The sequence below is a fragment of the Haliaeetus leucocephalus genome, unplaced genomic scaffold (genome assembly GCF_000737465.1).
Source record: "Haliaeetus leucocephalus isolate CR32 unplaced genomic scaffold, Haliaeetus_leucocephalus-4.0 Scaffold167, whole genome shotgun sequence".
Lineage (NCBI taxonomy): Eukaryota > Metazoa > Chordata > Aves > Accipitriformes > Accipitridae > Haliaeetus > Haliaeetus leucocephalus.
In genome coordinates, this window is record NW_010972603.1 from 1,237,138 (window position 1) to 1,265,137 (window position 28,000).

A 28,000-nucleotide genomic window follows, 5' to 3' on the forward strand; every position below is an offset into this window, starting at 1 on the left:
TTCAGAAATCCTCTCCCCAGCCTCAGGACATTGTGTGCTGTATTATCATGGATTATCAAATACACCTATGGGATGTGAGTGGGTTATTTAACTCACACAGCTGCTAGACGTGGGCTCCTGTCACTAAAGCTTGCTTCTTTGAGACTCTTTGGGCAGAGGGAACTGGGAAAGTGGAGAGGTGTAGCATTGGGCTTTGGCAAGATGGGAGGAGGGGTGCGCAACTGTGCCCTCCCCTGCCAGTGCCCAGCTCCTTCCTTCTGACTTTAGATGTTCAGATCCTTCAGTAAAAGGACAAACAGCAAATGAAACTCAGGGAAGAGTGGCCTGTTTCTGCCTCTGATGTGTGATCTGGCAATGCTGTGAGCTTTAACAGTTACAGCAAATTGCAAGTCTGCTAACTCAGGGCTCCCCACTGGAAGAACTTGCTCAAATTGCTCAAATTCCTGTATTTCAGAGTGAAAAGCATGAAATACATCTTTTCTCACTTTGTTGATCAAAGTACACTTTTAAATAGTAGCAATTTTGCACTTTACATAACTGTTTCCTGCCATGGTTAACTTTCCAGAATCTGACAGAAAGGTTTCCTGCTGCTACAGTTAACTTACTGATAACTTACTGCTGTTTATTTACAAACACAATGTTCAGGAATCCTTTTTATACCCTCCCCCTTTCCTTTTTTTTGATTTTTTTTTTTTTTGTGCCATACAGCCCTGTCCTCATGCAACCTTCCTGTGAACATCACTGCCAGCTTGGGTGGGCTACCAAGGAAACACGGAGAATTTGTTGGGCTTGGAAAAAAATACAAATGGACTGCTAATTTGTTAGAGGCTACAGGTGGTTTTGAATGGCTGACTGAAGTCTGTGCCAGAAATATTACAGCTCCTGAGCCTCCTGGGGGACTTCACCAGACGGGGCTCTACAGTTGCGCTAGTGACTCATGGGTAGAAACTCACCTCCGAGCAAACAGTAGTGAGGAAAAAGTGACCAAGCCAAAATGAGTCACAGGGAAATGAAACCTCCAGAGGCCAGGCTGCTTTGACAGTCTGCTAACACACTTAACTCTAGCAGCTGTCAGTACAGTCAGTGATGCAACTGACTGCATAACTGGTGGGAAAGTAAATCTAGATAGAGCTGTAAACCTGTGGCAGTTTAGTCCTAAACTTAGCAGCCTCTAGGAATTGCTGTCCAGTAGCGTCGTTGTAGAAAGTTGGATGGTCAATGGTAAGTCTTGAGTGAATGGGTACAGAGAATTTTATTGGGAGCTTAAAACACACTGAAATTTCCAGCTAAGAAATGCAGCTTTTGGGAAGATGAGTTGTTGAGAGGAGATATCACAGCACAAAGAGCTTTCTGGGTTCTTATATTTGTTAATGGGAATCTGTTGAGATGAACTGAAGACTCGAGACTACAAAAGCCACCTGCGAATATGGGAAAAAACGCACGAGAAACCTGCTCAGCACTTTTATCCTGAGGATGTGTCTTGGAAGAAAGAAATCCCTAGCGTTGTGACTTCTTGAAACTTTCAGGATCTGTTCTAAGTTACATAAAGTAAGTTTACCAATAATACAATTATCTGTCTGGACAGATTCATGGGTTTAACTTTGGACACGTGCAATATGAATTTGAAACAGTGCTGTGCAAACAGGATACTCTTTCTTTGTGTGAAACATCAGCTGTTGGTTCACATCTCTTCCTCTGGAATCAGCAGCTGGAAAATATTAGATGAGTCACAAGGAGTTGAGAGCTTTGAAAAGCAGCATTCTCCAAGTGACATACAGGGTGAAGTCTTTAAACCCCCAACTAAAACACCAAATTTGAGCCTTCAGAGAGGGAATAGAGTTAACTGCTCTGAAATGTTACAAATTGACAAGCGGGATCAAACTAACACACTCAGGCAGTATCAGGTGAGGTAGAAATGAATACACAAAGAGCATGAGCATCCTTTTGACTTTTTTTTAAGCAGCTTTGATTTTGCAGTGACACTGCTTCCTGAGATAATTTACAACAGCCTACACAGCACTTTGAGCTCTGGCCGTACCCTGACAGACAGATGGTAGCTCAGAGCTCTGGATGCACTTACAAAACATTTTAGATGAATAGGTTTAGGCAGCCAGGATTGTCAGTATGCTAGTAGGTTACCTGAGGATTTTAGGTTATGTTTACATAGCAATTAAACTATAAATGCAGGATGTATATTCTTCTTTATTCTGCAACATAGGTAGGCAGTATTTGAGAATCCAAATATTGGACTCTTTCTTCAGGAGGATGCAAACTACAGCATGTCTGCTGTGTTTTACCATGTTCCCCACTTAGCCTGGGACAAGAGTCATGGGGTCTAACTGTGGTGGCCACTGTGTGAATGTTGACAGGCATGTCCCTGGGCAGAGGCAATGCCAGGGTCTTGAGGCCGAAGCTGGGCCAAGCAGGCACAGCTGAGGTATCAAGGCATGCCCCTGCTCCCCACACAGCTGGCCAAGAGTATCATCTCCTGAAACATTTTTCCCCAGTGGGGCTGCCAGCCTGCCTCCAATCCTTCAGCTCCCCACTCACAAAATGTGGGGAGAAAACCCATGAACGATTGTCCTCTAAAGTCAAGTTTGCTTCCTGTGTGTTTTCAACAAGATGTTTCAGAGCTCTGTGTCTGAAAAGGAAAATATCTATTGCAAATTGGAGTGTAACACTCATGTTTTGTCTCTGCAAACCTTGCACCTCTTGAGGTCTAGCTCAGAGAGGCACAACTTCTTCTGAATTTCCTATTTCCCCTTAATTGCTTGCTATGTTCTCTCCATGTTTCTTTTTTTTTTTCTCCTGGTCTTTCCTTTCTCTCAGGGAGAGTGTAAATTACCCATGTTTTCATGGCTGGAGCAGCAAAGCCCATGTAAGTTCCTGTATTTCTGTCTTTTACTTCACTGGAACTCAAATGAATCTTAGAAAACAGGGATGTGAGGGACCACAGGAAGGGGTCTCATGCCTTAGCACGTAGATCATAGCCCCCTTGAACACAGTCTGCAGCATGAGTAAAAGGTAAGTGGGGAATGCAAGTCTTGTGTGGATGGTTTTGGAAATGTATGGGCCCACACTGTGTTTGCCAGGGAAGTTTTTAGGAAGCCATAAAAAGGCAGAAGTTCCTGATTCTAGTCTATCATTATTTCATGATGGGATCATCTGGCTTTGAGTTACAGGTAATACAAATAATAACAGGTATTTGCCAATGTGTTCTGAAAGATCTCAGAAGATAAACATTGAGAGCCTTTCCCTTGGCACCCTACTCAAGCACATTCCTATCCTTCCACCTTTGAAAGACTTTTCCAAATTTCTAGGTATTACCTTAACCTCTTTTATGACACTGAAGACTACTCTATCTCACTCTACCCCCACAAAGAGCAGTTCATTAGCTTCACTTCAGACTAAACCAACCCATTTCTTTCAGTTACTCCCCATCAGCCACAGTCTCTGCCGACATTTGCACCGTGCTTGCTGCATTCCCCTGGACTCTTGCCACTGTGCACCCATCTCCTCTGAGCTGGGGTGCCCAGGTAGGATGTCTTATTCCAGCTGTAGCCTTGCTAATGCTGAGCAGTGCTACATTATTACCTCACCTGGCTTGGTGGTTTTACTCCAGGTTATTCCAGTATCATGTTTGCTTTTTTTCTGACAGGAACATGATGCTGTAGAGACAGTTGTGGGCTTGTTTTCTTTCTATTTAAATTTGTTTTTTGAGTTTGAACTTCTTATCTGGAATATTGTGGGTTTTTTCTTTTGTAATGTCGTAATACAGCTTTAATAGTGGAAATTTAACTGGAGTCTGGCATTAAAGTAATATTGATTTAAAACTGTTACTGTTCTTTTACATAGGCTTTATATGCATGCAGACAGAATTCAGCTAACTCCCACTGAATAAACTTATGAATATGAATCAGTTTTTTTAACCCACCTCCTCAGGATGTTGTTGGCAGCATAAACTCCAAGGTGTAAGGGTTAATGTTTTCTTCATTTGGTAATTAACAATGCAGGCTTTTTTAGTACTGGAATTTAACTGATAACACATGCTGTTCTGCCCTACTTTTCATTTAAAATGTGATGCTCATCGGTAACAATAGCTGGTTTCTAATTAGTGATTTTATCTGCATAGCTTAAAATGCTTAGTGAAAAACAGGTATCCATTATTATTCCTATTTTGTAGAATTCATCTTTGTTTTTTTCTTGTTTGTTTTGCTGAGGGACGAAGATTGATTTGCCAGATACTCCATGATATGTTATTTACAAGGTTTGCAGTTAGAACCAATGTTTCCTAAATCAACCTACTTGACCATGATGCTTTAAAAATACTCTCACTAGCCTTTCTATTGCACAAATAATTATTTAACGAGGGGGTTAAAAAGATGGCTTATCATGCTGTGCTGCATCAACTGACTGTGAGACACATTCACTGCTTTTTTTTCCAATTGTTTTAATCAACTTTTCAGCTACAGGAAGCCTCCTCTCCAACCTGAGAAACACCAACCTGCTCCATTTCCCACCCTTGCCCTACCACCACCTCTCTAGATCAGCTTTTATGCTGCTGATTCTCAGATGCAGCTCAAGGACAAAATTAAATATTGTCATCCCAACGATGAGAGCAGTAGAACTTCTTTCACCTTTGCTCTTAATATAGCAAAGTTCAGTTGTGCTGTGGCTGCATCCAGCATACAGCTGGGAGAGATTCCCAGCCTCATCCCCCAGCTTCCCAGCCCCAGGCCCTGAGGTAGGGGTGCTGAGGACACCACTCACCCCAACCCCTTGTATGCACGAGGGGGTATCATATGTACACCAGACAGGAGCAAACCTGTGGTGCATGCAGCTAATGTCTCAGACAGTCAAACCGTATAGTTTCTTCAACAGATGTCTAATAAGGATTCATGGAGCATTACAGGAAAGATGTGTACGAAATCCTAGGGGCATTCCTTAAAATGGCCATACCGTTGTTTTTTAGGTACGGTCACTCTGTAACTTTTTTGTCTTTTTTTTAATCTTATGAAGCTGAGGCTACATATGTGCCACAGCCACTATTGCTGATGCAAAGGCGTATGTCACCTTTGCCTGTTTAGGAAGCCTCTATTAATCATAATGTATATGAAATCATCTTTGGCAAATTTCAGTCTCTAGAATGTTAGCATATTATAAGTTGTTTTATACAGTAAGAAGTGTTTTGTGTTTATTGTTAACAAAAAGGCCTGTTATTTCTGGTATTCAAGAATGACTTTTCAGTTTTTGTAGTTTAATCAAAGACCCGAAGCCACAGATCCTTATGTCTTTATTAAAATGTGGCATGTTGCTGTGAAGATTAAAAACCAGTGCCAAAGGTCAAGCAATCATTATTTCAGCAGCTGCAAGTTCCAAAGCAGTGTGCAACTATTTTAAATATTTCAGCTTTAAAAGCTTTTCTGGTGCAGCAAATTTAAGTATTACTAATAATAGGATTGGGATTTAAAGGCCTTTTAGTCACCTTTCATACCTCTTTTAGAAATGGTTCACTTAATTCCCAAAGCCAGTGGCCCACAGGTTAAAAGAATAAAATCAATTAATCATTACTGTAATTCTATTAACTGTTTCTCATCATTTACATATGTATATAGATGTGTAGATATAAATATATACTGTCTATACATATACTACAGATAGATAAGATAAAACTGCTTTCAAATCAGAGAGTTAGCTCTAACACAAATTCATTGCTGTCTGTCGTGTTTCCTATGGTGAGATCAGTGCCCATTTGGATCAGGTGCTGTGTGTGCATGCTCAGTTTTCTGTAATACAACCAAAGTCATCAAACCAAACTCAATCCCTGTGCAAATTCACTTGGTGGGATAGACAGTCAGGGCATATGGAGTTGCACTTGTTTTGTCTCATGACTGGAAAACTTCACGGGCAGACCTACATCTGGTATTAATTGGTTGATCACTGCTTGTGATTTTAAAAAAATGCTGCTCTATCTGTTTTCTATGCTAAAATGAAACCAATATATGTTCTAAAACTTAGAAATAAGGATATTACTTTTTCTCCCAATAAAAGTATTTTTAAACAGAAGACTGTATCAACATTCGTTTAAACTGTATTACACATAATAGGAAAATGGCCTTTTAATTCAGTTTATCAGAGGTGGAAAATGAAATATATTGCATTGCCATGCACAGCCCCAGTCTCCTCCTGGGATTACTAAAAATGGCATTAAGTGTCACGTCTGACCCAGCCACTCAGCAGTCTTGAAAGCGAAGTACATGACTACCATTGTCCAGCAGCTATCATTTCCCAGATCCAGGTCTGGCATTTAGTTTATCTTAATAGCTATTGTTTAGCAGACAACAAAAGGAATCACCTTTTACTTCACCAGATATGCCCCCCAAAACCCTCAGAAGTCATGTAAAGAACAGGTGCAAACAAACAGAAAAGGAGCCCTCCCCTTATTGTAACAAGGAAACAAGAGACATGACAGCTACCCTTAAAGCTTGCATATTTATTGAACAAATCCTACTAAAATAGCTAAAATACATTGGGTACTTGTAGTGCATCATTAAAGATCACATTGTTACAAAAGCCTGCGTTTTCAGCAGTACACAACTGCAACTATACATAAATGCCACAACTGCTGAATATTACTTCTTGCTCTATATACAGCACAGTAGATGTATCTAATCTATTGGAAAATAAAATGTACAAGAAAAGGCATACAGCAGGTGGAGAAAAGAAAGAAATCTAGAAGTGCATTGCATGCATTGGTATTTAACAGTCAGAAGCTAAACCAGTTCAGAACAAGGCCTGCCCTGTGAAAGGAAGAGCTAAAAGACAGTTATATAAAAAATTAAGGTGGGCTTTCAGACTGTGTCTAACACAACAACACTCCATGAGTAGATGATACTGTTTAGTTTTGTGTTTTGTGTTGTTTTGTATTGATAGTAGTCTGGGAGCAAGAACAAAAATGTAAAGTCCACATGTTGACAGTACTGTGGAAATGTACTCTTTCCCCTTTAGGACTTCTCCTCCCAGAAATTTGCTGTGTTTTTCTTACTATATCCCCTATTTTATGGATTTGAAGTGGACATTAAAACTTGTCCCTTCTTTAAAAAAAGGCTTTAAAAAAAAAGACAAAAATCAAAAGAGATTTTGAGAGGTTGGTGGAAAATTATTGCTCGTCTTTATACATCAGGTGGATAGGAGTCAGAAAGGAGATTTTACTTAAATTACAGTTTTGTGATTGCTCCCACTATAACTGCATGTTTGTGAGTGGACCCTGATACAGAATCAGTTCCTCACTTGTACACTATAAGTAGTTACTCACCTACAGCACTGAATAAGAAAGCCACACTGAAGACACAAGTAAACAAGTCAGTCCAGTCTAAAGAACAACATTCAGAAAAACAAAGTACCAACACCTTCTCAGAACATGGAAATAAAAAATAACTCCATCAGAGCTACCTTGCCAAGGAGCATATTTAAAGTCCAAAATAGCACCATTCATCAGTGTCTCAAATCCCGTGGCAGCATCACAATCACTTACCACAAGGAAACCATGAGTTTCATACTACTTCTATACATCAAAAGAGTACATGGATAAAATATAGATATACAGACAATCGATGAAAATAAACTACTAGGCTTGTTACATCTAAATGAAAAAAAAGGGGGACTCTCAGCCTCTGCAAGAAGCAGTTTGCTATGGTGGAAATGGAGAGAACTGTTTACCGGTTATGTGTGAGCAGTGGAGTTTGAGTAGTGGAACATATTGCTGTGGTAGAACCAGGCCTGAGGGCCCACCTGTAATGTTTGTAAACATGGATTCACAGTGTGAAATTCTGAGAGCTTTCACTTGAGTCAGAATGTTAAAAACTATTTTTTATGGTACACGTTTGTCCACTGTTATTCTCTAAAGCAAGGCTCAGAGTCCCATAGTTTCTTCTTACACTTAATGATTTACACAGAAACAATTCCCAATATATGACACCATGACCTCATCAAACCCATACACCATATGTAATACAAATGAAGAAATTATGACTAAAAAGAGCAGATGTGATTGATTTGGGTGAAATGGTGTCCATAGCCATCTACTGGAACCAGGCATGCCCCTTCTGCCTCACTTTTCTTCTTGCGGTTTACTTCCTTTGATATGGGGAGACTTCCCTGCAGAGAGGAGAAAACAGTATTAGCTGTGCTTTGATGAAGTCTGTCCAGTGGAGTCCTCCTTTCTCCCACCCTAAGATTTCCATAGTTCCCTAGCTTTAGTTCAGAAGTAAACATCTACTAAACACGGCTAAATCAACTATAAACACTAATGCCATTAGAGAGCAAAGGATTGTTTAAAAACCAGGCAAGCCTTGCAGCATCTGAGGAAGACTCTTCATTGGGGATGAATAAGTGTGCCCCAGCACCCAAAATGTGAAAGAGTTGAGCCAACAACTATCCTCCACTGCTGAACTGGAGAATTTGGACGTTTGTTGCAGCTGGGGAAAGCCCAACCATGCCAGCAAAGTTACAGGGGAAGAACCTATGGAGTGACAACCATTTCTGCAGCTCACCACCAGCCATACATCCTTACACTACTTCTCAGACTTATTTTTCTTGCTCCTGCCAAACCAAGCCATTTCTGTGCCTTTCATAATAGCTCGGACAGCTCAGGTCTGAAACGGCACCTGCAGGTGCTGTGTGTGCAGTAGTTCTGTCATACAAATATGGCTGAAAACAAGCAATTACCTGTTTTACACACGTGAAGCACAGAAGGCAGACATAGTTATGAAAGATCATCTTATTATTAAGAGAACCTTTTACATCTTAGACGTCTCATCTTTTAAACACCTTACGGCTTAAGCAGCTAGCGTACGCTAGTAAGTAACTTTCCTATAGTACTTCATTGCAAAGAGCACTCTAAACACACTCTAGTGTGTCACTTGTCTCTGGACGAGTAAGGAGGTGGTGCGCCATATCAGCCAGCTGCCTCAGATAGGTTTTCGTTAGCCACCCTTAACCATTCACTGGCTGAAGTCTCTGCCTGTTCAGCAAAGCATTTAAATATGTGTTTCAGTTTAAGCCTCAGAAGGAAGCCTAAGGGCTAAGCATGTGCTTAAAGTACTTTGCTGATGCTATGTCACCATGGGATCTTAAACAAAAAGAATTTGTTTAGCTAGTAATATATTGTAAGTTGTGGAAAGAATCTGTGGGGTTTGTGTTTAAGAGATCAGAATTCTAAAGGTGTTTTATTGCTTTTATTGCTTAGGAAATGTTTGTCATATAAGCAGAATGTTTCTAGTTTGTTTAAGAAATTGAAGTTGTCTTCTCCAAGTTCAATTTTTCTGATGTGAGAGTTGTGAATTTCTGAATTAGGAATTAAACACATAGCAGTCTCACAATTACCAACAAAGTGCAATTTTCAGCAATTTTCCTTTCTTCGCGCTTCAGAGGCATAATTTTCACTGGAATGTCCATATTTGCTGCATCTACTTGTGCTGGGAAGGAAGCCACCCCGTGGCTCTCCCACTGTCTTTATCACAGTTTACAGGACAAATTCTGCTTTCAGGTAGATGAACTCCTCCCAGGGTTCTGCACTGCACGCAGCCAGGAGCAGTTTTCAGGCTGAACATAAGAGTAAAATCCTTTCCTAGGGGAAAATGGTGCCCTCTCCCCTTGGGGCATCAAGAAATGGAGAAACTGGGCAGACTTTGGTCAGTACATATGCAGAAGGGCTCTGCAACCCAGGGGAAGAAGTAGGAGTAGAAACATACTTTGCCTTTGATAGAGCCAAACTGGGGATTTTGCAAGACACAATTTCAGAATGAAAAAATAACTTCTAAATTTTAGCGACTGTACAAACATATTTCCTCACAGGACTCTAGAAAATTCCATCCTCATGGTAATATTTTGCTTTTTTGTTGACTAAATTTGCTACTTGTATATCATTACAGGATATGAGAAGAAAACTAGAAACTTACACATGCAAACAGGCACACCACACAGACCAAAGGTCTGGGCAAATTTCCAAAAGCATTGTGTTGGGCAGTTCCTTTTCAGCTGTGAAAACAATCCCAGTCCTGAAATTGTGCCATACAATCATAAGATAAAACATCCCATGTGACCGTTCTAGGTCTGGAAATAAATTGTCTTTAAGAAATGTATCCTTTTACATTTGTTGGCTGCATGAAAACAAAAAAGCGCTTTTAACTGAAATAAGAGTTTCAAAAAATCTATTAATTTTACTTTATTCTTTAAGTAGTTCAAGCTGTTTAGCACTGAGTACATAAAACTGTTGAGCTGAAGGACTAAACACTTTCTGCAGTCTTCTTCAGCAACTTACCCTGATTAATTTTATAGGACAGATGAAAAAAATTAGATTCCAAAGACACCCAGTTTCTGTTAAGTCTGATACTCTGCTGGAAGCTGGATTGTGTGCAGCTAATATTCAAGTTGCTTTTGAAGATCAATTGTGAAATAAAATTTGGAGCTAGCTCTAAAAACTGGTCCTTGTAAGCATATGCCAAATCTTTTGAAGAATTACATAAAGGCTAGGAAAAAGTCATTGTATTTAAAAAGCAGGAATCCAATCACTTTAAAGGAAAAAAACTATAATATTTTTTGACTGGCTGAAAGACATTTATCCCTCTTGACAAACTTTTTTTAAGCTATGTACAGCAAAAAAACATGGCTACTCATAAATCCAATATAATGCAGCATTGTTAGTGACTATGCTGCACATAGTTCACAGCTTCATTCCTGTGTTTCAGGAGCAACTTTGTTTAATGATGAATGACAAGCTAATAAAAGCTGTTAAATTAAAATTTTGAATAAAAATCATCTAGTTAACACACAGCTGATTCATAAAATTAGCAAATTCATTTAATATATGTGTGAGCATATATAGCACATTCATCATAGTCTGGCATTGCTATCACCCTACTCAGCTGAACTTTTGAAATACTTTGAATGTTAAGAATGGCAGTACTGCCATACATGTTAATTTAAAGATTGGCATGCTGGCACATGAGTCTGCAAATAGCAGACTGCAAATAGCCCAGCTATAAATTTTAGAACTTCCTTTATGAAGAAAAATTGTGGAAAATATAGTGTTATCCAGATGGAATAGCAGAGTTTTGTTAGCAGGGAGCTGGAGTCTAGATAGTAATTGAAACTTAATCAGAACAATTTTCCATGTGCTCCGTCCTTTACTTACCTGCTTTTTTTTTTTTTTTTTTTTTTTTTTTTCCGGATTTTGAGTCAGTAATGAAAGGGAATATGAAAATAAAACATGTACATTCTGTGGTTCTGAGTAACTGTTATATTTTCTTACTCAATTTTCATACCCAATTTCACATTTATGAAACCAGCAATGGTAACAAAACAAAATCTTATGAATCTTGTCTGACAAGCCACATCTTCTGCATTATGTTGGGGTACTTCTTGTAAAACTCTGATGAAAACTGCCATGCTTTGAATGCTTGTTACTCAAGTCAGGTAAAGCACAAGCAGAAAACCTAACAAAAGGAAAAGAAAAACAACACCACCTCCTTCCTCCTCCTGCATTATCATCGACTTTTTCATCTGCATTGCTAAGAGAGAATTGCCAAAATCAAGCATTCAAAACTCAGATGTCAAGCTTGTAAAATCACGAGACAGGCTTAAGAAATATGTCTTGAAAATTAGTATGTTCTCCTTCTGGTATGTAGCCAGCAAGAGTCCACATTTTTTGCAAACCTGAGGGCTAAAAACATAATTTTAAAATGAAAGCTGAAATCTTCAGTTAACTGCCTGTCTCAAGGAGCCAAGGCTTTAAGAAAAACAGAATACCATGAGACTCATGATGAAATCTGAAATCTGGCTACTCTCTTGAAGCAGTCATAAAATAAAATCCATTGAACTTTCAGTGGTTTGTTTTGGTTTGTGGGGTTTTTTTCAGAAAACTTTCACCTTAGTAAACTGCTTATTAGATGAAAGAAATTACATAAATAGCTTTACCTTTGGAAATCCCCCATCCCCTCGGCTGGTTGGAAAGGTTTTCTGGCTTACCCAAATCATTAACCTTGGTTGACAAACCTGTAGTGACATAAATATATACAATTTCTTACTAACAAAGACAGATTCATTAAATGCAATCAAATGGTGTTCATGTGACAGATCACATTACTAAAACCAAGAGTCTAATGTCAGTTGAGCTTGGCCCTGAGATGTAGCTGCATTTTATGCTCAGTATATATTTTTGAGTACCCATGACAACAAGATCTGTCCCTAGAGTATTTCAGCTGTATTGTTTATGGCAATCTATGTTCAACAGGCTTTTTAAAAAGACCATAGGATGGATTTTTTAAAATCTCTAAGAAATTCTGTATAAAAGCATGTCTGTACTAATAAACTTACTGAGGATATTGTGAGACCACATTGCCATTCTTTTCTGCCAGAAGTCACTGGTGAAAGACTATTTAATGAAGTTTATTACCTTTGCTGATGACTGCAGGAGACAAGGGCAACACACCTTTGATAATCCTTTCACAATGAACTGTGAACTAGAACTTATTACTTTCTAAGATCATTGACACAGTTATAATTCTGTGTTAGCACCCTCTATTTTAGACATTAAAGGAATTCCAAAACATTATAAAAGACATAAAGTAAAATAGCTGGCTGCAGGATTTAATGGTTAAGGTACTGGCCTATGACTGCTATAGGAAAATTTTCCTATGGAAAATGGGTAAGATCCAAAGCCAGCCGCTGACTACAGTGGGAAGCTAGAGTGAATAAATGCCAAGCTAATACATCTCAGTTATGGTGAATCTGAGCTGGAAACCTTCTGTGCTTCGGTTCCTCAACTTCAGGATGAAGATCAGAGCATTTGAAGTGGTCAGGTTCAAATTGCATACAACGCTTGAAGATCTTAGATTTATTTTCCTGCTGGGTCTGCCTCCCAGGTCTTTGGGTTTTGTGAATTGAACTTTCTGCACAATGCCTGAATGTCAAACTGTCAATGTTTTGAGCTGAACATTATAAATTACGCCATCAAATTTGTTTGCACTTTGGGAATCAAAACTTGCCTTGCCACTTAAACTCCTGGTGGACCAGCTTTACTCACCTGTTTACTATTGTACTTATATTGAAACCTGAGGAATGTTTTCATTTCTGTGGAGTTATGTGTTGACTACTAGTTGTCACAACTGGACTAGATGTAGCTTGGAGAAACTACCAGATTACTTGAATCATCTTTCCAAGAGAAAATCCTGAACTCTGCTATAAAGTAGGAAACAAAGCTGGGAAATTTAAAACACAGAGCCTAAAGCAGTGCCTGCTCTGATACATTCTCCAATGATTTTCTGCAGTACAAACTATGGTGCTTTCTACTGATTAAAGCATCAGATTTTATGTTGTATTTTAGATTACTATATGATCTCAGACAAGCCAGTTAAGGTCTCTGGATATAGCTGATGTAGAATAACTAATACGCAGCACAGGGCACTCTGTGAATTCATCAGTTAATGTTCATGTTGAATATGTGAGACACTTGAATGAAAGATACCAAGTAACCCCTGAGCTCTCCTGTTGATTATAGCCTACAACTATGCCTTGATTTTATTATATAGTCATATTTTTTGTATGAAAACTCATGGTGGGAAACAGTGATAGCTCTTCAGCTCTACCACAGGAAGGCATGCTCAAAACAGCAGAGTACACAAAAATGTGTATTCTCCTGTAGGAGGAAAGAATAAGCATCAGAATACAGTATTACTCATTATGATGAATATGAGCTTCTATATTTTCCATGGAGTCTGAGATGTATTCAGGTTAGCCTATAGGCCTTGTCATCCCTATTAATAATTTAATAGAAATAAAATAAGCACCTGCAGTTAAATGACAAATAAAGGATCCTCAACTTAAATTCATAAGAATTTAGAAGGACTGCAGTCTAAGGGTGGATGTTGGGAATGGGACAGGAGGAAAAAGGTGTAAATTGTAAGATATACTCACAACTATGCTCCAGGTTAAAAACAAACAAACAAACAAACAAACAAAACAACCCACCAAAACCCACCACCACCACCAAAAAACCCTACACAAGCCTGCAGCTATTTTTCACAGTAATTTTCTGTGGAGAAAAATTTAGTAATGTGCTGTTTTCTTAATATCTCTTCAAAAACAACAACTGTGGCCAATATTGGTAGATAATGATCATGTGGACCTATTCCACATGCAGTAACTGCTTTGCTACAACGGTACTAAAGTCCTGAATGGGCAGCCAAAGGACTTTTAAGTATCTGCCTTGTGAGCAATGCTGAAAGGCCAGGGAATCATAGTTTGCATCCTGGCTAAGTGGAGAAAGATTCTGCAATGGAAAAAAAAGATGCCAGTGCAGAAATGTCCATTCAGGACTTACTACAGTCCAGCAGGATGGGGGGGGGGGGAGAAGGAGGATGTCTTGCTGTGCTATATGCTTTATAAAATGCAGAAACTAGTTAGATATTCAAATATACTCATAACTAGGGTGTTAGAAAAACACAGCAAGAACTTTTAGTCAATTACGGTAGCTCAAAACAACTGATATCAATGTTGCAAGATGAGCTATAGAGAGACAAAAAATGCAGAGCAATGCTCCATTGCAGAATAGTATGTAAGGCTTACAACATTCCAGCTGTTAGCAAACTCTCCTAAATAAATGCTCCCATTGATACACACCATATTTTAATTTCTTAGTACTTCCTGCGTGACTATTATGTGAGTACAGGCTTGGCTTACATAACCAAAGTATCAGGATTCAGAACAGAATTACTGAACTTTAGGATGGACTGAAAACTAAATTTACTGCAAGTCTACACAATGCATAAGAGTAGTATGCTGACTGAAATTAATAGGCTCGGTATTTGATAATCATTAGGAAAAAAATCAAGCTAGTAAACTTTGTCCATAAATTATCAGAGTGGATCACCCCTAAATATCTGACTAACAGCATTACTACCCTTGGAAGCCTGCCTTCCTGGCAGAACATGTGATACACAAAACTACTTTGAGAAGTCAGGGGGAAAGAAACTCACTGATCTGGGAAATGCTGTCTGAGACAGTGTTCTACAACAACAAGTAATTCTGCCTGAAACATCAAGGTCAACTTGAAATAAGGAATTATGATCTATGAAGAATATGTTTTCAATTCTTTATCATCCATCCTCTTGAAAAGATACAGGTAATAAAAATTAAGATTAAAAATTAGAAAAAGCAAAGGCAGAGGAAAATAAATGCCCAGTCTATTTATCAGCTTTTACAACATCCAGACTCCAGAACTACTTACTACTTTTTTTTTTTTCTTTTAACCAGAAGGATTTCTAGAGTAGACTCTTCTTTTGTCCTCTGCCCAACAAATGGAGAAACTTCTTTTTTGCTATTGCAAAGGCTCTGTTTAATGACACTTCAAAACTCTAATGCCTCTTCTTACATTTTAAGCCATGTCCTCTTTAAGAGCAGTAGTAGGGGAGAACAAACTTTTGCCCAGCTTTAAAACAGGTACATAAAATAATTTTAACAGAGCTGGACTACAGCTAGTGTATCAGTCACATCAAATGCTAAAATTAATTTCTTGCTACCCACTCTTCATTCCTACTCACTAAAAGCATCTTTCAAACATTCAGATACATCCATCAAGAGGAAAAAAAACCCCAGATTTAAGGCATGCTAAACTTAGTAAAATTAGCACACTCCTGTTAAGTATTCCCAAGGTTTTTATAGTTAAGAAACAAGCAAGAAAGCCTCCAGACTTACTTTTTCTATCTTTTTTTTTTCCCCCCCCATGTGGACTACAACTGAATTCCTGTTCATCAAGACTCATTCAAGACTTACAGGAGTTGGATCCAACTGTAGTCTCAGTTTCCAAACTACAAGCTTAATGAAGAAGACCAACTGATCTGAGTACATCAGCAACCACCTTTTGAGAAGTTTCAGATGACTTCTTTATCATATAAACCAATTTTGGGGGGGGGGGGGGGGCACAAAACAAAAAGGAAATCATGAGAAGTACTCTAGAAATTACTAATTTCAAATAAAGGGTGACCATCTCCAGTAATTCTGCACTAACCTACCTAGGAGAGGAAAAAAGAAAATAAAAGGAAAAGCTTTACTATATGGATTAGCAGTCTAAATGCAGACACAGATGGCCATGTGCTGAGGAACAGGGGAGTAACATGATAGAGGTACGTGTTGAAGAGGGGCGGCATGCTCAGCGCTAAAACTACACTTGTGCAGTTGTGAGGACCAAGGACCCTGTGTGTCTGTAGTGCCTAATTCAGAACAGAGACAGGCCATCTTCCTACTGTGCTCTCCTGGGGATGGGCTGTATAGACAGGAGGGAATGCTGCTCCTCATTTCTGTACCTATATTTCTTTAAAGTAGTTCAGGGATTTTTCACCACCATTGCTCTGTGTTGCAATGACATAGATCAATGGTATTAAGGCTTCTAGAGGGAAAAGTTGTAGATTACTTCCTTTGCAGTTAGTCTCAGCATCACTGAAAGTGTCTAGCAGATTTTCTTTCCAAACTGAGTCTTGATGCACTTTCTTTTGCAAAAAAAATTATAACATAGTTGCCTGCTAAGTTGAAACAGTTATAACTTTGCAGGTTTTTTTTAAAAGTATCTTAGTTACCAGCTGGTTTCAGCTGTAGTGACTTTTCCCAGCACATTTTACCATGCACTTCTCAATCCCCAAGTGCTTCCCAGTGCAGTAAAAAGTTTTCTTTGTAACCAACAGCCCACTATCACAATCCAGATGCATAAACAGAAAATCTTACTGCACCATTTCTTGAAGACCAAATAAATCACTGTTAAAAAAAACCTAGTTCATTTTAAACAAAACTGGAAGGAAAGCTTGTGCTAGGATAAATGCATTTACTTCAGTGCAAGTGGTAAACTAATGCTCCCATCTGCAGCATTTTATTTTTAACACTGTGAGGGGAACATTATTAAAGCATATAATATTAATGTCCACCGTGTTCCACACCTAGCATGCAGGATTTAATAAATAGAGCAACTGTCAGCTGGATGGTTGCTGCTTCTCAAGAGTTTAGCTGGGTGGCAGTCTGCTATCAATCAGCTTTTTCATCTAAATCTTCTGGAGAGGGCAATGACAGGGCTACATCAAAAGGGCTCATTGCTCCTCATTTCAAAGAGTCGGTGAAGTTTTGATGAACCTTTGTTACATTTAAGAAGCTGTACTCATGATCAAACAGGATGCTGCTGTTGTGATAGGCTGACTCTGAAACAGGCTCAGCGAGGAAGCTTTCACTATTGAAACATCAGAAACAACTTCCCCAAGTTAAAATACAACTTAATTACCTTAGCTTAATTATTTAAATATACTGTGAACATGTCGTTTAGCAGGTGTGAGGCCCGCCAATTTTGTGAACTTGATCTTTTTTTTTTGCATGGCGCTGCATCACAAGTCTGAGCTTCTGGTTGAGGTACAGTGACAGTTACCCCCAACAACCTGTCTTCACATTTTCAGTATACTGTCAGGGCAGCAGGTTTTTTGATCAGTCCTGCTTTCCACATCAGTGCCATGAACATTCAGAAATCACTTGGGCAGGAATCATTTACAATCATTTCACTTGGTTAATTCCACACAGCAGATAAATGTAGATAAATGGTTTGAGAGAACTGATAAAGAATTATACAATCATTCTCCTCCTAGCTGGGATTGCTCCAAGTGGCCCACCTTTTTGGTGAGACTTTACCTGCCATTACAGTAATAATTAATATATGGCAGTATATCAGCAGAACATGGCAGGACAACAGCATACCTGAACTTGCCTTTGACTTCTGTGCATCAGCATCCCTTGCTGGCTCTGCCTTTTCATGGGGAAGATATTACTGCTGCTTTTTATTCCTCCCCATCTGATGACTCAAACTCACAACCACATAGAGATGAAAAAGCCTAAATGAGACAAGTATGCTTTTCCTTGCATCCCCCTCTCCATGCTGCACATGAATTAGCAAGTTTATTCATTAGGGGTTTTTTGCAGTCCTTGTTCATCACTTCTTCAATTTCTGTCAATTTCACAGAATAGGATGTCATCTGCTCCTTCCCTACACAACATAAGGAAGTGACCTTGGAAGTAGTTTTTCTAGATTTTAAGTACAAAACTTCTCATATAAGCCCATCTTCATCTACTGTTTATTTTATTGGTCATAAAGCATCTATTCTCCAGGTTACACTGAAGTGTCTGCTCCTATGTAGTCTCATACCTTGGCTCAGCTGTATCAGCTTCTTCAAAGAATTCACTCCTGTCCTCATCCATACTATACAGGTTGCACCTTTTATATCTGTACTTGCAGCATCCCATGACATATGTAAGAAAATTATCTGAGTGCCTGTGCAAAATTTGCTAAAACATGCTTTTAAGACTAATGGGCTCTACTACTGCAGAGCGCCTTGCTGCAGGAAAGGATGCTGGTAGATACTAAGCACTCGGAGCAGGCACATCTTTCCCAGTGTCTTATGTGACTACTGGCCTCCAAAACTGAGCGAGTATGGCATTGATGAGGGGGAAAACACAAGCTAATCTAAGCTTGAGTACATAGTCAGCACACTCCTGCCAAATGCTTTAGCTGGTAAGAACCCTCAACAGAAAATTTAGCTGTCTTCTGGCATACATGATTGAATGAGGTTAGTTATAGAAAACACTTTCTTTTCCCCTGGAGAGGAATCCTCCCCGCACCACCTGAGCATAATGCAATTTTTAGGCAGAGAGATCAATTTGCACTTTTCTGCACTAGTCAGGATGAATTTAGCTTATGTGCTACAAGTGCTCTCATGCTGCTTTTTTAATTCATTAATATGCAAAACCCATTGCAAAGCATTGTTAATATTTACCACGCATATGAAGAGTAAGAGAAAAAGAAATCAAGTGGTACACTGTGAATGCTGTCATAAATGTTCTACTTCTGACTGAATTCATGAATTTAACAAAGATACTCATCACTAGAGTATCACACTCCTTGAAAGGAAAAGAAATGCAATTATTCCAGAACAATAATAAGAAACAAATGTATATTATATGAGAAGTTCCATTAAGCAATAAAATGGCTGCAGACTACTTTGTTCCACCAGTAAATTTCTGTGCATGGACTCTGAAACTGTAAAACATTATAGAAACTGAAATAACTAAACGAGCCCTCCAGACAACCAAACTCAAAACCCAGTGCAACCCAGCACCTTTTCCACTTCATTTTGTTTGCCTCTGCACTACAATGGTAGCTTTTGTTATTTTACTTAACATGCACACACAGAAAATCAACAGTAGCAAGCCTGAGAATTAAAATAGTATGAGTTTTCAGATAGGAGTTTGTAATTTACTCCTCAACTGCAATAAGGTAATGAAAAGTTTAATTAGTAACTATCTGTATCTACACCTAATGGTACCTGCAGAACAAGATGCAAAAACAAGTCTCTTGCTACAAAGTCAGGTGAACACACAGCATGGCAGCAAAATTCAGGACCAAAGGCTGCATTGTTAAGTTCTTCAGTAGTTTCATACCCAACACTGACAAATTACTGGAACAACAGAGGAGGAAGAAAAGCAGCATGGTCACAGGCTGACCAAAAGGTCCATTTAGCCCGGTCTCCTTGCCCCACCGAGTTTCGATCTCAAGGGAAAGACCAGCAAGAACAGCTGGTGGCCAGTAGGGGAATCCTTACAAAAGAATAAGAACAGCCCAGAATAATGCTTCTCCTGTGTGCTCTCCCAATTCCCTCCTTCCAATTTTGGGGTATACAAAATGTATACACCAAGCTGAATCCCAAAATTTTTTAATTTCCTATAAATTTTCTAAATTAACGGCCTGAATGCCGTAACTTACAGAAGACTTAATACAGTGCTTTGGACTAAAACTGTTCTGTTTGTTTAATTTTGTTTAAATTTCTCACACATACCAGAAAGATGACCAGAAATCCAACAAGCGATGTTGTTCTCCGAGTGGCGGCAAGCTCACTGCCTCTGCCGACTGCTTTCCTGCAGAAGCCAGCCACGAGAGCCTTTTCCCTCATGAGACGCCAACCTCTTGCCCAACCAGCAGATTTCAGGCAAGATTAAAAGCCCCAGCGGTACTCTTGGAAATGGGAGACAGAACCACATTGTACAGCCAGTACTTACCTCATTAAAAGGGATGTAACAACCACAGCTGATGATACTGTAACAGGTGCTTGCATTTACCTGCAGCCACCATATTACCAGCATCTAGTACCATTTAATGTAGCTTAACTGCTACTCCAATACAAAACCACAAACTGTATCGTGTATGTTCTGTAGACTGAAAGTAATAAAATATCTGTGGGCTCTGGTACTCACCTAATGAGGAGACACACAGGAAAAGAATTTTTCCTGCCAAATTTGTTTCTGGGTTTTGTTCATATCGCCTTATATAATTACTTAGCTGAGAAATTAAGGGTAAGGACATTTACCAATATTTCCACAGGATTTTCTTCTGCCAGCAGGAATAGAGTTATTTAAACTCATACTGTTTCATGATGGCAATTTATCACAGATACAGTCATGTTAAAACAAAGAAGGAAGACCTGTTCCTCTCTGACTTTTGAGTAGCTCTGTGGTGCCAATGTGTGCCTTCTAAACATCAGCACTGTAAGAATTCAGGAGTTCTTTCTGATAAGGTACATATTAAGCCAAGGCTTATACCACCTTCAGTGAGAATACACAAATTTCTTTTAACTTTTTTCAACTTACTCCCACACAGGTATGCTACACTAGTAGACAGACAGTAAGGTTAGTGTTAACAGAATTAATCCAGAAACACTTCTTTCTGCAGGATGAGAAAATGCTACCTGTTCTGAGGGTGGTTTTGTTTTTTTTTAAATGCAGTATTTACAGAAGGAAACATCACGAATCCTCCCAGGAACATCTACATAGGGATTCAGTCAGTAGTGCTACCATGAATTTGCCAGACCAGCAGTCTAAATTGAATTTCATGTAACACTCAAACAGTGATTCATAGTATCATTCTACATTAAACCTTTGAAAAGAACATTTTTGCACCTTTCCAGATTGCACCCTCAACCAATATGGTTTAATGAGGTGAATAAATATTTGAAATAAAAACAAAATACAAATATTTAAAAATATTTTTATTAAAATATCCTGTCCCAGTAGATGACACCAACTGAATTATGTTTATGAAGTTGTTCTAGGGCTATTAAGTGTAGTCCCTCTCCCCTCTCTTTAGCCACACACATAAGGATCAGAGCTCAGGTGTGGGGCAGCAGTATTCCGATGCAAAAAAAAGAGAAAAGATTGTTGGTGAAGGCTTTAGATCCCAAGACTTAAAAATCAATGTCATGACTGTAGTATTACAAGTTGTATATTAATTCTTATTTCTGATTTTCCAAGAATTCAGCCTTTGTGAAAAAATTTCAGTAAAGGTTTGTACTGGACAAAGTATTATGTAAAACTCCAATTCCATGTGTCAACACAGCTCTGTTCAGATAAAGTACACTGTTGCAGTTACAAGTTTTTAGCACCCAGAGCATGCATGTTTGTGACTGGGTAGAAACACATATATACAGAGCTTTTGTCTTTTAATGTGCACATGAAGTGTACCACAGAAATATCCACACTATCTATAGCTTTGGAAAAAAATTACTTTTTTTAAACCCCACTACAATGTTTTTTAGTCATAATCAAGCAAGTAAAGGCGGTTCTTCTGCACAGTTGAACAGCTGACTTGACAGAAGTATTCCAAAAAGTGAGTTTGTATTTCTGCTTATTTATTTTGTAAGCTGGAAAGACTTTAATTCTCCCTAAGTTTTCAGGAATCAAGTAGTGTTGAGCAAACTACACCAAATGTATTCTTCATGCACAATACATAAGCATAACAAAAAAGCACGATATACACATTCAGATGGCCCGAACTGCTTAGCTTTCATCCCTCTCAATTACTTCTCTTGACCAAATTCTGTCCATGGCTACACATGAACAGAAGAGGATCTGATATAGTCCTGCAGCTCCCATGCAGTTCTGAACCACCATAAAGGAGATTCCAGTTGCAGTACCAGACCTGAAGTATGAGTTTTCTCATGTCAGACCAGGGGCTGCATTTGTCCAGTGTGTATCTAGTATTAGGCTGGACATAGCGTGTCATCCTAGTATCTCATTCTTCTTACCTCTCAGAGCATATAAAAGGTTCCAAAAAATGCCTGCCTCTGCCAGACCAATCCCAGGCTCCATTCTCCACAGACAATCCTAAGGTTATGAACAGTTTCTCCTGCTAAGGTGCAGTCATTTTATAGACAGAGAAAATTACAGGATGTGTAAAGATATCTGCATAAACTCACTGGAAAAAGGTTTATAATGGCTAAACTGGGATGAAATCTTAAATATAAGCTTTGCCTCGTAAGTATCTTCATCTAACTTAAATGATGGTATACTTCCCTATGAACTGCAAAAGAAGTGGTGGAATGGTGATTTTTTTTTCTCTTCAACCAAATGCAAGTTTTAATTTCTTTCTCTCTGCTTAATGAAGAAAAGCTTTTCACCCAACAGTTTCTCTCTGAAGGGTTATCATCCCATTTTTATCTTTTTTCCCCAAGACTACAAAATGCAGAGAACGCAAGTGATAGAATAACCTCAGAACTGATCCAGTTCAGGCAAAGATACACTACAGGAAGTGTTCAGCCCAAATGACCTCCTTCTGGGGCCTTTTTTGCTTTGGATGACACAGCTATGCTGTACAATACCTAGCCTAGGGATTCCACACCACTACTGCTTAAGAAAGCCATCTAATTGTGGTAAGTCAGAAGCGAATTAATGAGCTGCTCTAGAATATCTTTCATTTGTTTTGAGGTAGGTCAAAACTAAATTATCAAGGATGTAGCTGTTCACTGATACAAACTTTTATTAGTGTTATTATTTTAAATTTCTCAGCATCTGCACTGCAAACTCTCGGAACTGAACTTGAAGTCTGCAATGAACTGCAATGTGAGCAGGAGAAAAGGACACACCTCTGTGCTTTAGAAGCAAACAAACAGACTACTTTGTCAAGTGTCTAAAATGCCTGTTTGATTTCTTTCTTTAAAAACAAACATTTACCATTAAAAAAAACCCTTTTCCTGGTTTTGCTGGAAGTCTTCTTTGAGGTCACGGAAAACTGGAATTAAGACTTCCTTACTCTTGCTCTTCTGACAAGATCCTTTATTTCAATGACTGGATCACATAGGCCACATCAATTTAAAAACAATTTTTTTTTTCTTTTTAGTTAAACCTTTTTTTTCCCCTTAATTAGCACTAGAATCTAAATTTGTATTTTATGACAAACAGCAATTGCCATGAATGTGGTATACAGAAATTCTAGCATTTCAAATGAAAAGAGCAAATAAAATCACCTTAGGATTTTATACATCGCACGTAAATATGCAAGTTCTTTCTTCCTTTAGGCGGTCACTTAAGGAAATATATTATACACAAGTAAGGACAGATCCCCAAATGGCAGGTCTTCTTGTATAAGATGGCTCAAAATGTCTATAAGTTAAAATTATAAGAAGAATAGAAAGTACACTCTTCTGCCTTTCTATTTCTCTTTAAATTATTGATGATGATGATATTATTATACAGCTCCAAGAAAGATTAATTAACCACGTATGAGGAAATCCTAATTCCAAGTCTAGGAAAAGGAGAAGCAGCATTGAAAACTAACCTGCTAAGTTATTTGCTTTTACTTGTAAGCAGTTTAAGAAACTTTTTATGGAATGAGAACGTTAAGAAACTAAGAAGGTAAGACAGTGAAGTTAAACCAAGAATCCATTTGTTCTCACTCAACAAGTTTATTCTAGTCACTCTTAATTTCACTGTAAGCTTAAGTAAATAATTGATGAACTTTCAGTTTAGCAAAGGAATAAGCAGGCCATTTTTCCCCATTTTTTAAGGTTTAGTTCAGCCTGCTGAAATGTAACAGCTAAATTTTCACTGACCAGCAAGAGCAGAATAGAGCCTTTGCATATGCTGTTATATTGAAAACAAAGTAAGCGCTTCTACAATCCTGTATTTCAGTGTAGAAAGTGTTGATATGTAAAGAAGAATTCTTCCTGCAAATTAGAATGGCTAATGAGACACTTGCAATAAGTACAAGAAACATGTCAAAGACAAGTTGTCCACCGCTGCAAGGAAAGTATGACAGTGGTCTGACTTAAAATTACATTTGGTGTTACTGTGCCAAAAGTGAAAGACAGGAAAAAAAAGGGTGGTGGTAGGGGAAGAGATTCTGCCAAGTATCACTTCTTAAGCAACCTTGCAAGCTAGGGCAAAACCTAGTCTTTCTTACATTGAAATTCTGATCACCAGTCACAAAAAAAGTGGAATTGGGCCTTTTCATAACAAATAAAAAAATTTTCAAAAAAAGCCAAAGGAGATTTTTATTTATGTTACACTGCAAAACAAACAGTAAGACTAGACTAAGGTGTGTAACTACATTTTGTTTTCTGCATTTCAATAGTTCTAAGTGGTATTTTATATTCTGGCCTGGAAAGTGGCTTTACAAAACTGATTTCATTGACTACTATAGGAATCTTGCTAGATTTATAGAATCATCTGCTGGTAAAAATCAGCGGCTATTTTATGCCTAACTAAACCTAAAATAATCTTTTGTTCCATAGATAGGCATATATTGCACATAACAGCCTGCACACCATCTAAAAATGTGGGCTGATTGTCACCTTGGTGTTGGTAGGAAAACAGTTCCCTTATCCAATATTCTACAATTGTGTGAACAAAATGTATTTTAACATGGTTTCTATTCACAGTTTAAGTGAATCATTTCCCTTTTAATTCCCCACCCCCAACTATTCATTTATACACAGATGAGCAAAGCATTTTGATGAAAAGTAGGTTCCAGAATAGACTAAAACTCCAGAATTTGCAAGTTTATTTTTGCAGATAGGAATGATATAAAACAAGGAGCCAAAAAGAAAAAATGCTTTACTTACATATTAGCTTATTTTAAACATCCTTTGATCCTCCTCCCTCAAATCAAAACAACCCCAAAGAACCAGACAAGGATAATTTAATTAATGCAATTAATTTAACCCTATCTTAAGAAGAATATGTCCCTGAGAACCTCACACTTTGGAAAATATTCTGTGCTAATGTACACCCTATGCAACGCTTCTTCAGATGAGCTACTGCCCCATACAAATTAACAGATTTTTGACCATGTTATTATCATGTAGCACCCCAAATATATCACATTCATGTCAGTACATGTATTCAGACATGCTTCAGTGATAGCTGCATCTTCAGTCAAGAATGCTATATCACTACACAGCATCTAAACTAATTCTGCCTATTTTATGTACTTTTTCTGTAAAAAACAATTTTCTTTGTCCTGCTGATTCTGAGACAGTCCTTCTCAGAGAATACCATATTTAAAGAATACTTAGATGTATAATATTTCATCCTTAAAATTAGGTAATTGTCAGTAGTAGTATCTCAGTATAACAAATGGGCTTTAATCAGTAAAAATAGAAATGCAATTAGCACTGAAGTAAATGGGTTATTGTTGAATATTGTTCAATAAATACATTCCAACTAAGTGCCTGTAAGTTCAGTTAGGCTGAGGCCTAGCCTTTTTTTCTGGAACAGATTTGTATCACAAAGAAAGGCTAACCTTCTGAAAAAAATACCAAATATTAAGAAAATTTAGTTTGCATCTTAGGTACTTCCCTGATAGACTAACATTAAATCTGCTTCACTTACTAAGTGCAATGACCTATTTCTTCTTTTTGGGAGGAAGGTGGCAGGGCTGAAATTATTGGATATTTTTTTGTCTGCATGTACTCCTACATGTGTTATGATGTGTATTTTTCATAGTAACCTAAATACTTCTTGTTTCAATTAAACAAGCCTTACTGCACAAAGATGATTTCAGATTTTTATTCAAAAAATGAAAGAAAATCAAAGATCCGACATACGGACATTTTCAGAGTACATCAGTCATTGTATGGCAAATCCTCATAGCCTCAGAAAGTATGTCTTATAAAGGTCATATTTATAAATGAGTGTTGGGGATGGGGAAAGAAGGTTTGTATTTATACAAAAAAATACTAATTCTTTGCTAAAGCAACTAATTCTTACCATTTTTAGATTCTGTTAAGTCTTGGGATTGCAGTTTCTCTCAAGTAGCACAAGGAGAACAATCTGAAAACAATTTAAAAAAAATAAAAAATGAAGAAAAAAAAGTAATTCCAACTGTCACAGTATTTAATAGTTATTGTTTGCCAGCATAACAGTGGGTGAGCCAAGTATAAGCTTCAGTGGTTAAAAGTCATGCAAATTATTCTAACCACATGTATACTTATATGTCATGCGTCTCTGCACTTCAGTGGTCTGTAGGCTTAAATATAGGACAAAGGAATCCCTGGTACCTGGATTTGCAGAACCCTATGCTATTCTTAGCACTTGGTACATCTCTGAATAGCACTATACCTAATGGTTAACACACCTAAAAATCAGTCAAGAGGACAAAACCCCATCACCCTATGCTTACTGTAAAGGTGGTCCATTGTTCCCAGGCATACAACAAAGTGTGGTTTTTTGCAATCAAGAAACAAGTATAACAGTGTCAGGCTTTCACAATGTAATGGCCCAGAGAATGGGTATTTTTGGAAATGGCACTGCATTACATAACCTCCAGCTTTCTCTCTCTCTGTTCCACACCCCCCCCATTTTAAATAGGGAGAGGAAAAAAAAGAGAGTAGGTCCTTCCTCATTTAAATGGTACCTTAAATTACCACTCTCTTAATTGACTGAATTTGTAGCTTACCTTCTTTATCTGTTTTCATATAGTGACAAAAATTAAAGTTCTCTTCTATTGATTACATATTTCTTACTTATAGTGTGTATGTATGAAATGTAATTAGGTATGAGTCATATGTTTACACACAAACACACACATACATATTGGATTTAAAACTGCGAACTCATATACCTACAAATGTACACAGAAACAACTGAAAGAAAGCACATCACTAAATGTTCACCAAAATACGGTTGGTTTTGTTTTTTTTTTCTCAAAAGAACCACCCAAAATTTAACTGCTGCACATGCAAAAATGCAGAAGGCTGTTGCAAGAATGACTGCTTTCTAAAAATAAACCCCAGCAGCCTGAGAGGAATCCAGTGTCAGGGCGGAGAAGAGGGAGATTCGTTTTACACGGGAGAAGAAAAGAGATGAAAAACCAATCCTAGATCCTTGCATGCATGCTAAAAAAGCTAAGTGCATTAGGTTCAAAAATGCATTTTGGTGTTCGCTGAGTGCAAAAGTGAGAAAAATGAAGCAGTTTTAGAAAACCACTTCTCATCTCCCCTTGCATGTGTGCAGAAAAATCCCCAGCCTAGAAATCCAGCCTTAAAGCATAAAGACAAAGAGTTAAATACATATACTGCACGTTTTCTCATCTTCTTTAAGAAAGCCTGTTTGGAAATGTGCACCGAGAGGGGGAAAGGCAAGCTGCAGCAAAGTCCAGCTAAGGACAAAAGGAAATGGAAAGAAACAAAGAGAAAGAGAGAGAAAGAGAGAGGATTAATAATAAAAAAAAATAAAATTCTGTGGATTGGAATTGCATATACTTACAGACAAAAGCCCCCGCTCCCTGCTCACTTTCTGTCCTTTCTACATGATCTGAAACACAAATGTGGATTAAAAAAGGGCAGCATGCTACAGAGGGGAATTTATAGTTGGGGGAGTGGAGAGAGGGTAGGGGGTGTGGGGAAGAATGACTGCACCTCTTCCAAAGTGCAGCCTTGGAGAAAAAAGAAAAAGGGGTGGGGGTGGCTGGGGGAAAGTCTCTCTCTCTCCCTCTCTCTCCCTCTCTCTCAGGCTGGATTTTGGTTGCCAGTGCCGGTTATATTGAACAATGAGCTAATTCTGATGGTAGCTGGCTGGCTGCCAGCTCTCCCCCCTCCCCTCCCGTCCCCTCCTTACACATACACACACCCCCCGCCTGCCCGCCCGCTCC

The 28,000-nt window shown here is 38.3% G+C and overlaps 1 long non-coding RNA gene across 1 annotated transcript; it reads right to left on the reverse strand.

Annotated features, from left to right (window-relative positions):
* Positions 1–6,473: 6,473 nt before the first annotated feature.
* On the reverse strand, positions 6,474–27,878 carry LOC104829300. The gene is made up of 4 exons (XR_774105.1): positions 27,616–27,878; positions 26,119–26,181; positions 11,977–12,054; positions 6,474–8,157 (listed from the first exon to the last, which is right to left on the reverse strand). It is a non-coding gene; the product is annotated as an uncharacterized LOC104829300 (long non-coding RNA).
* Between the last annotated feature and the right edge of the window lie 122 nt (positions 27,879–28,000).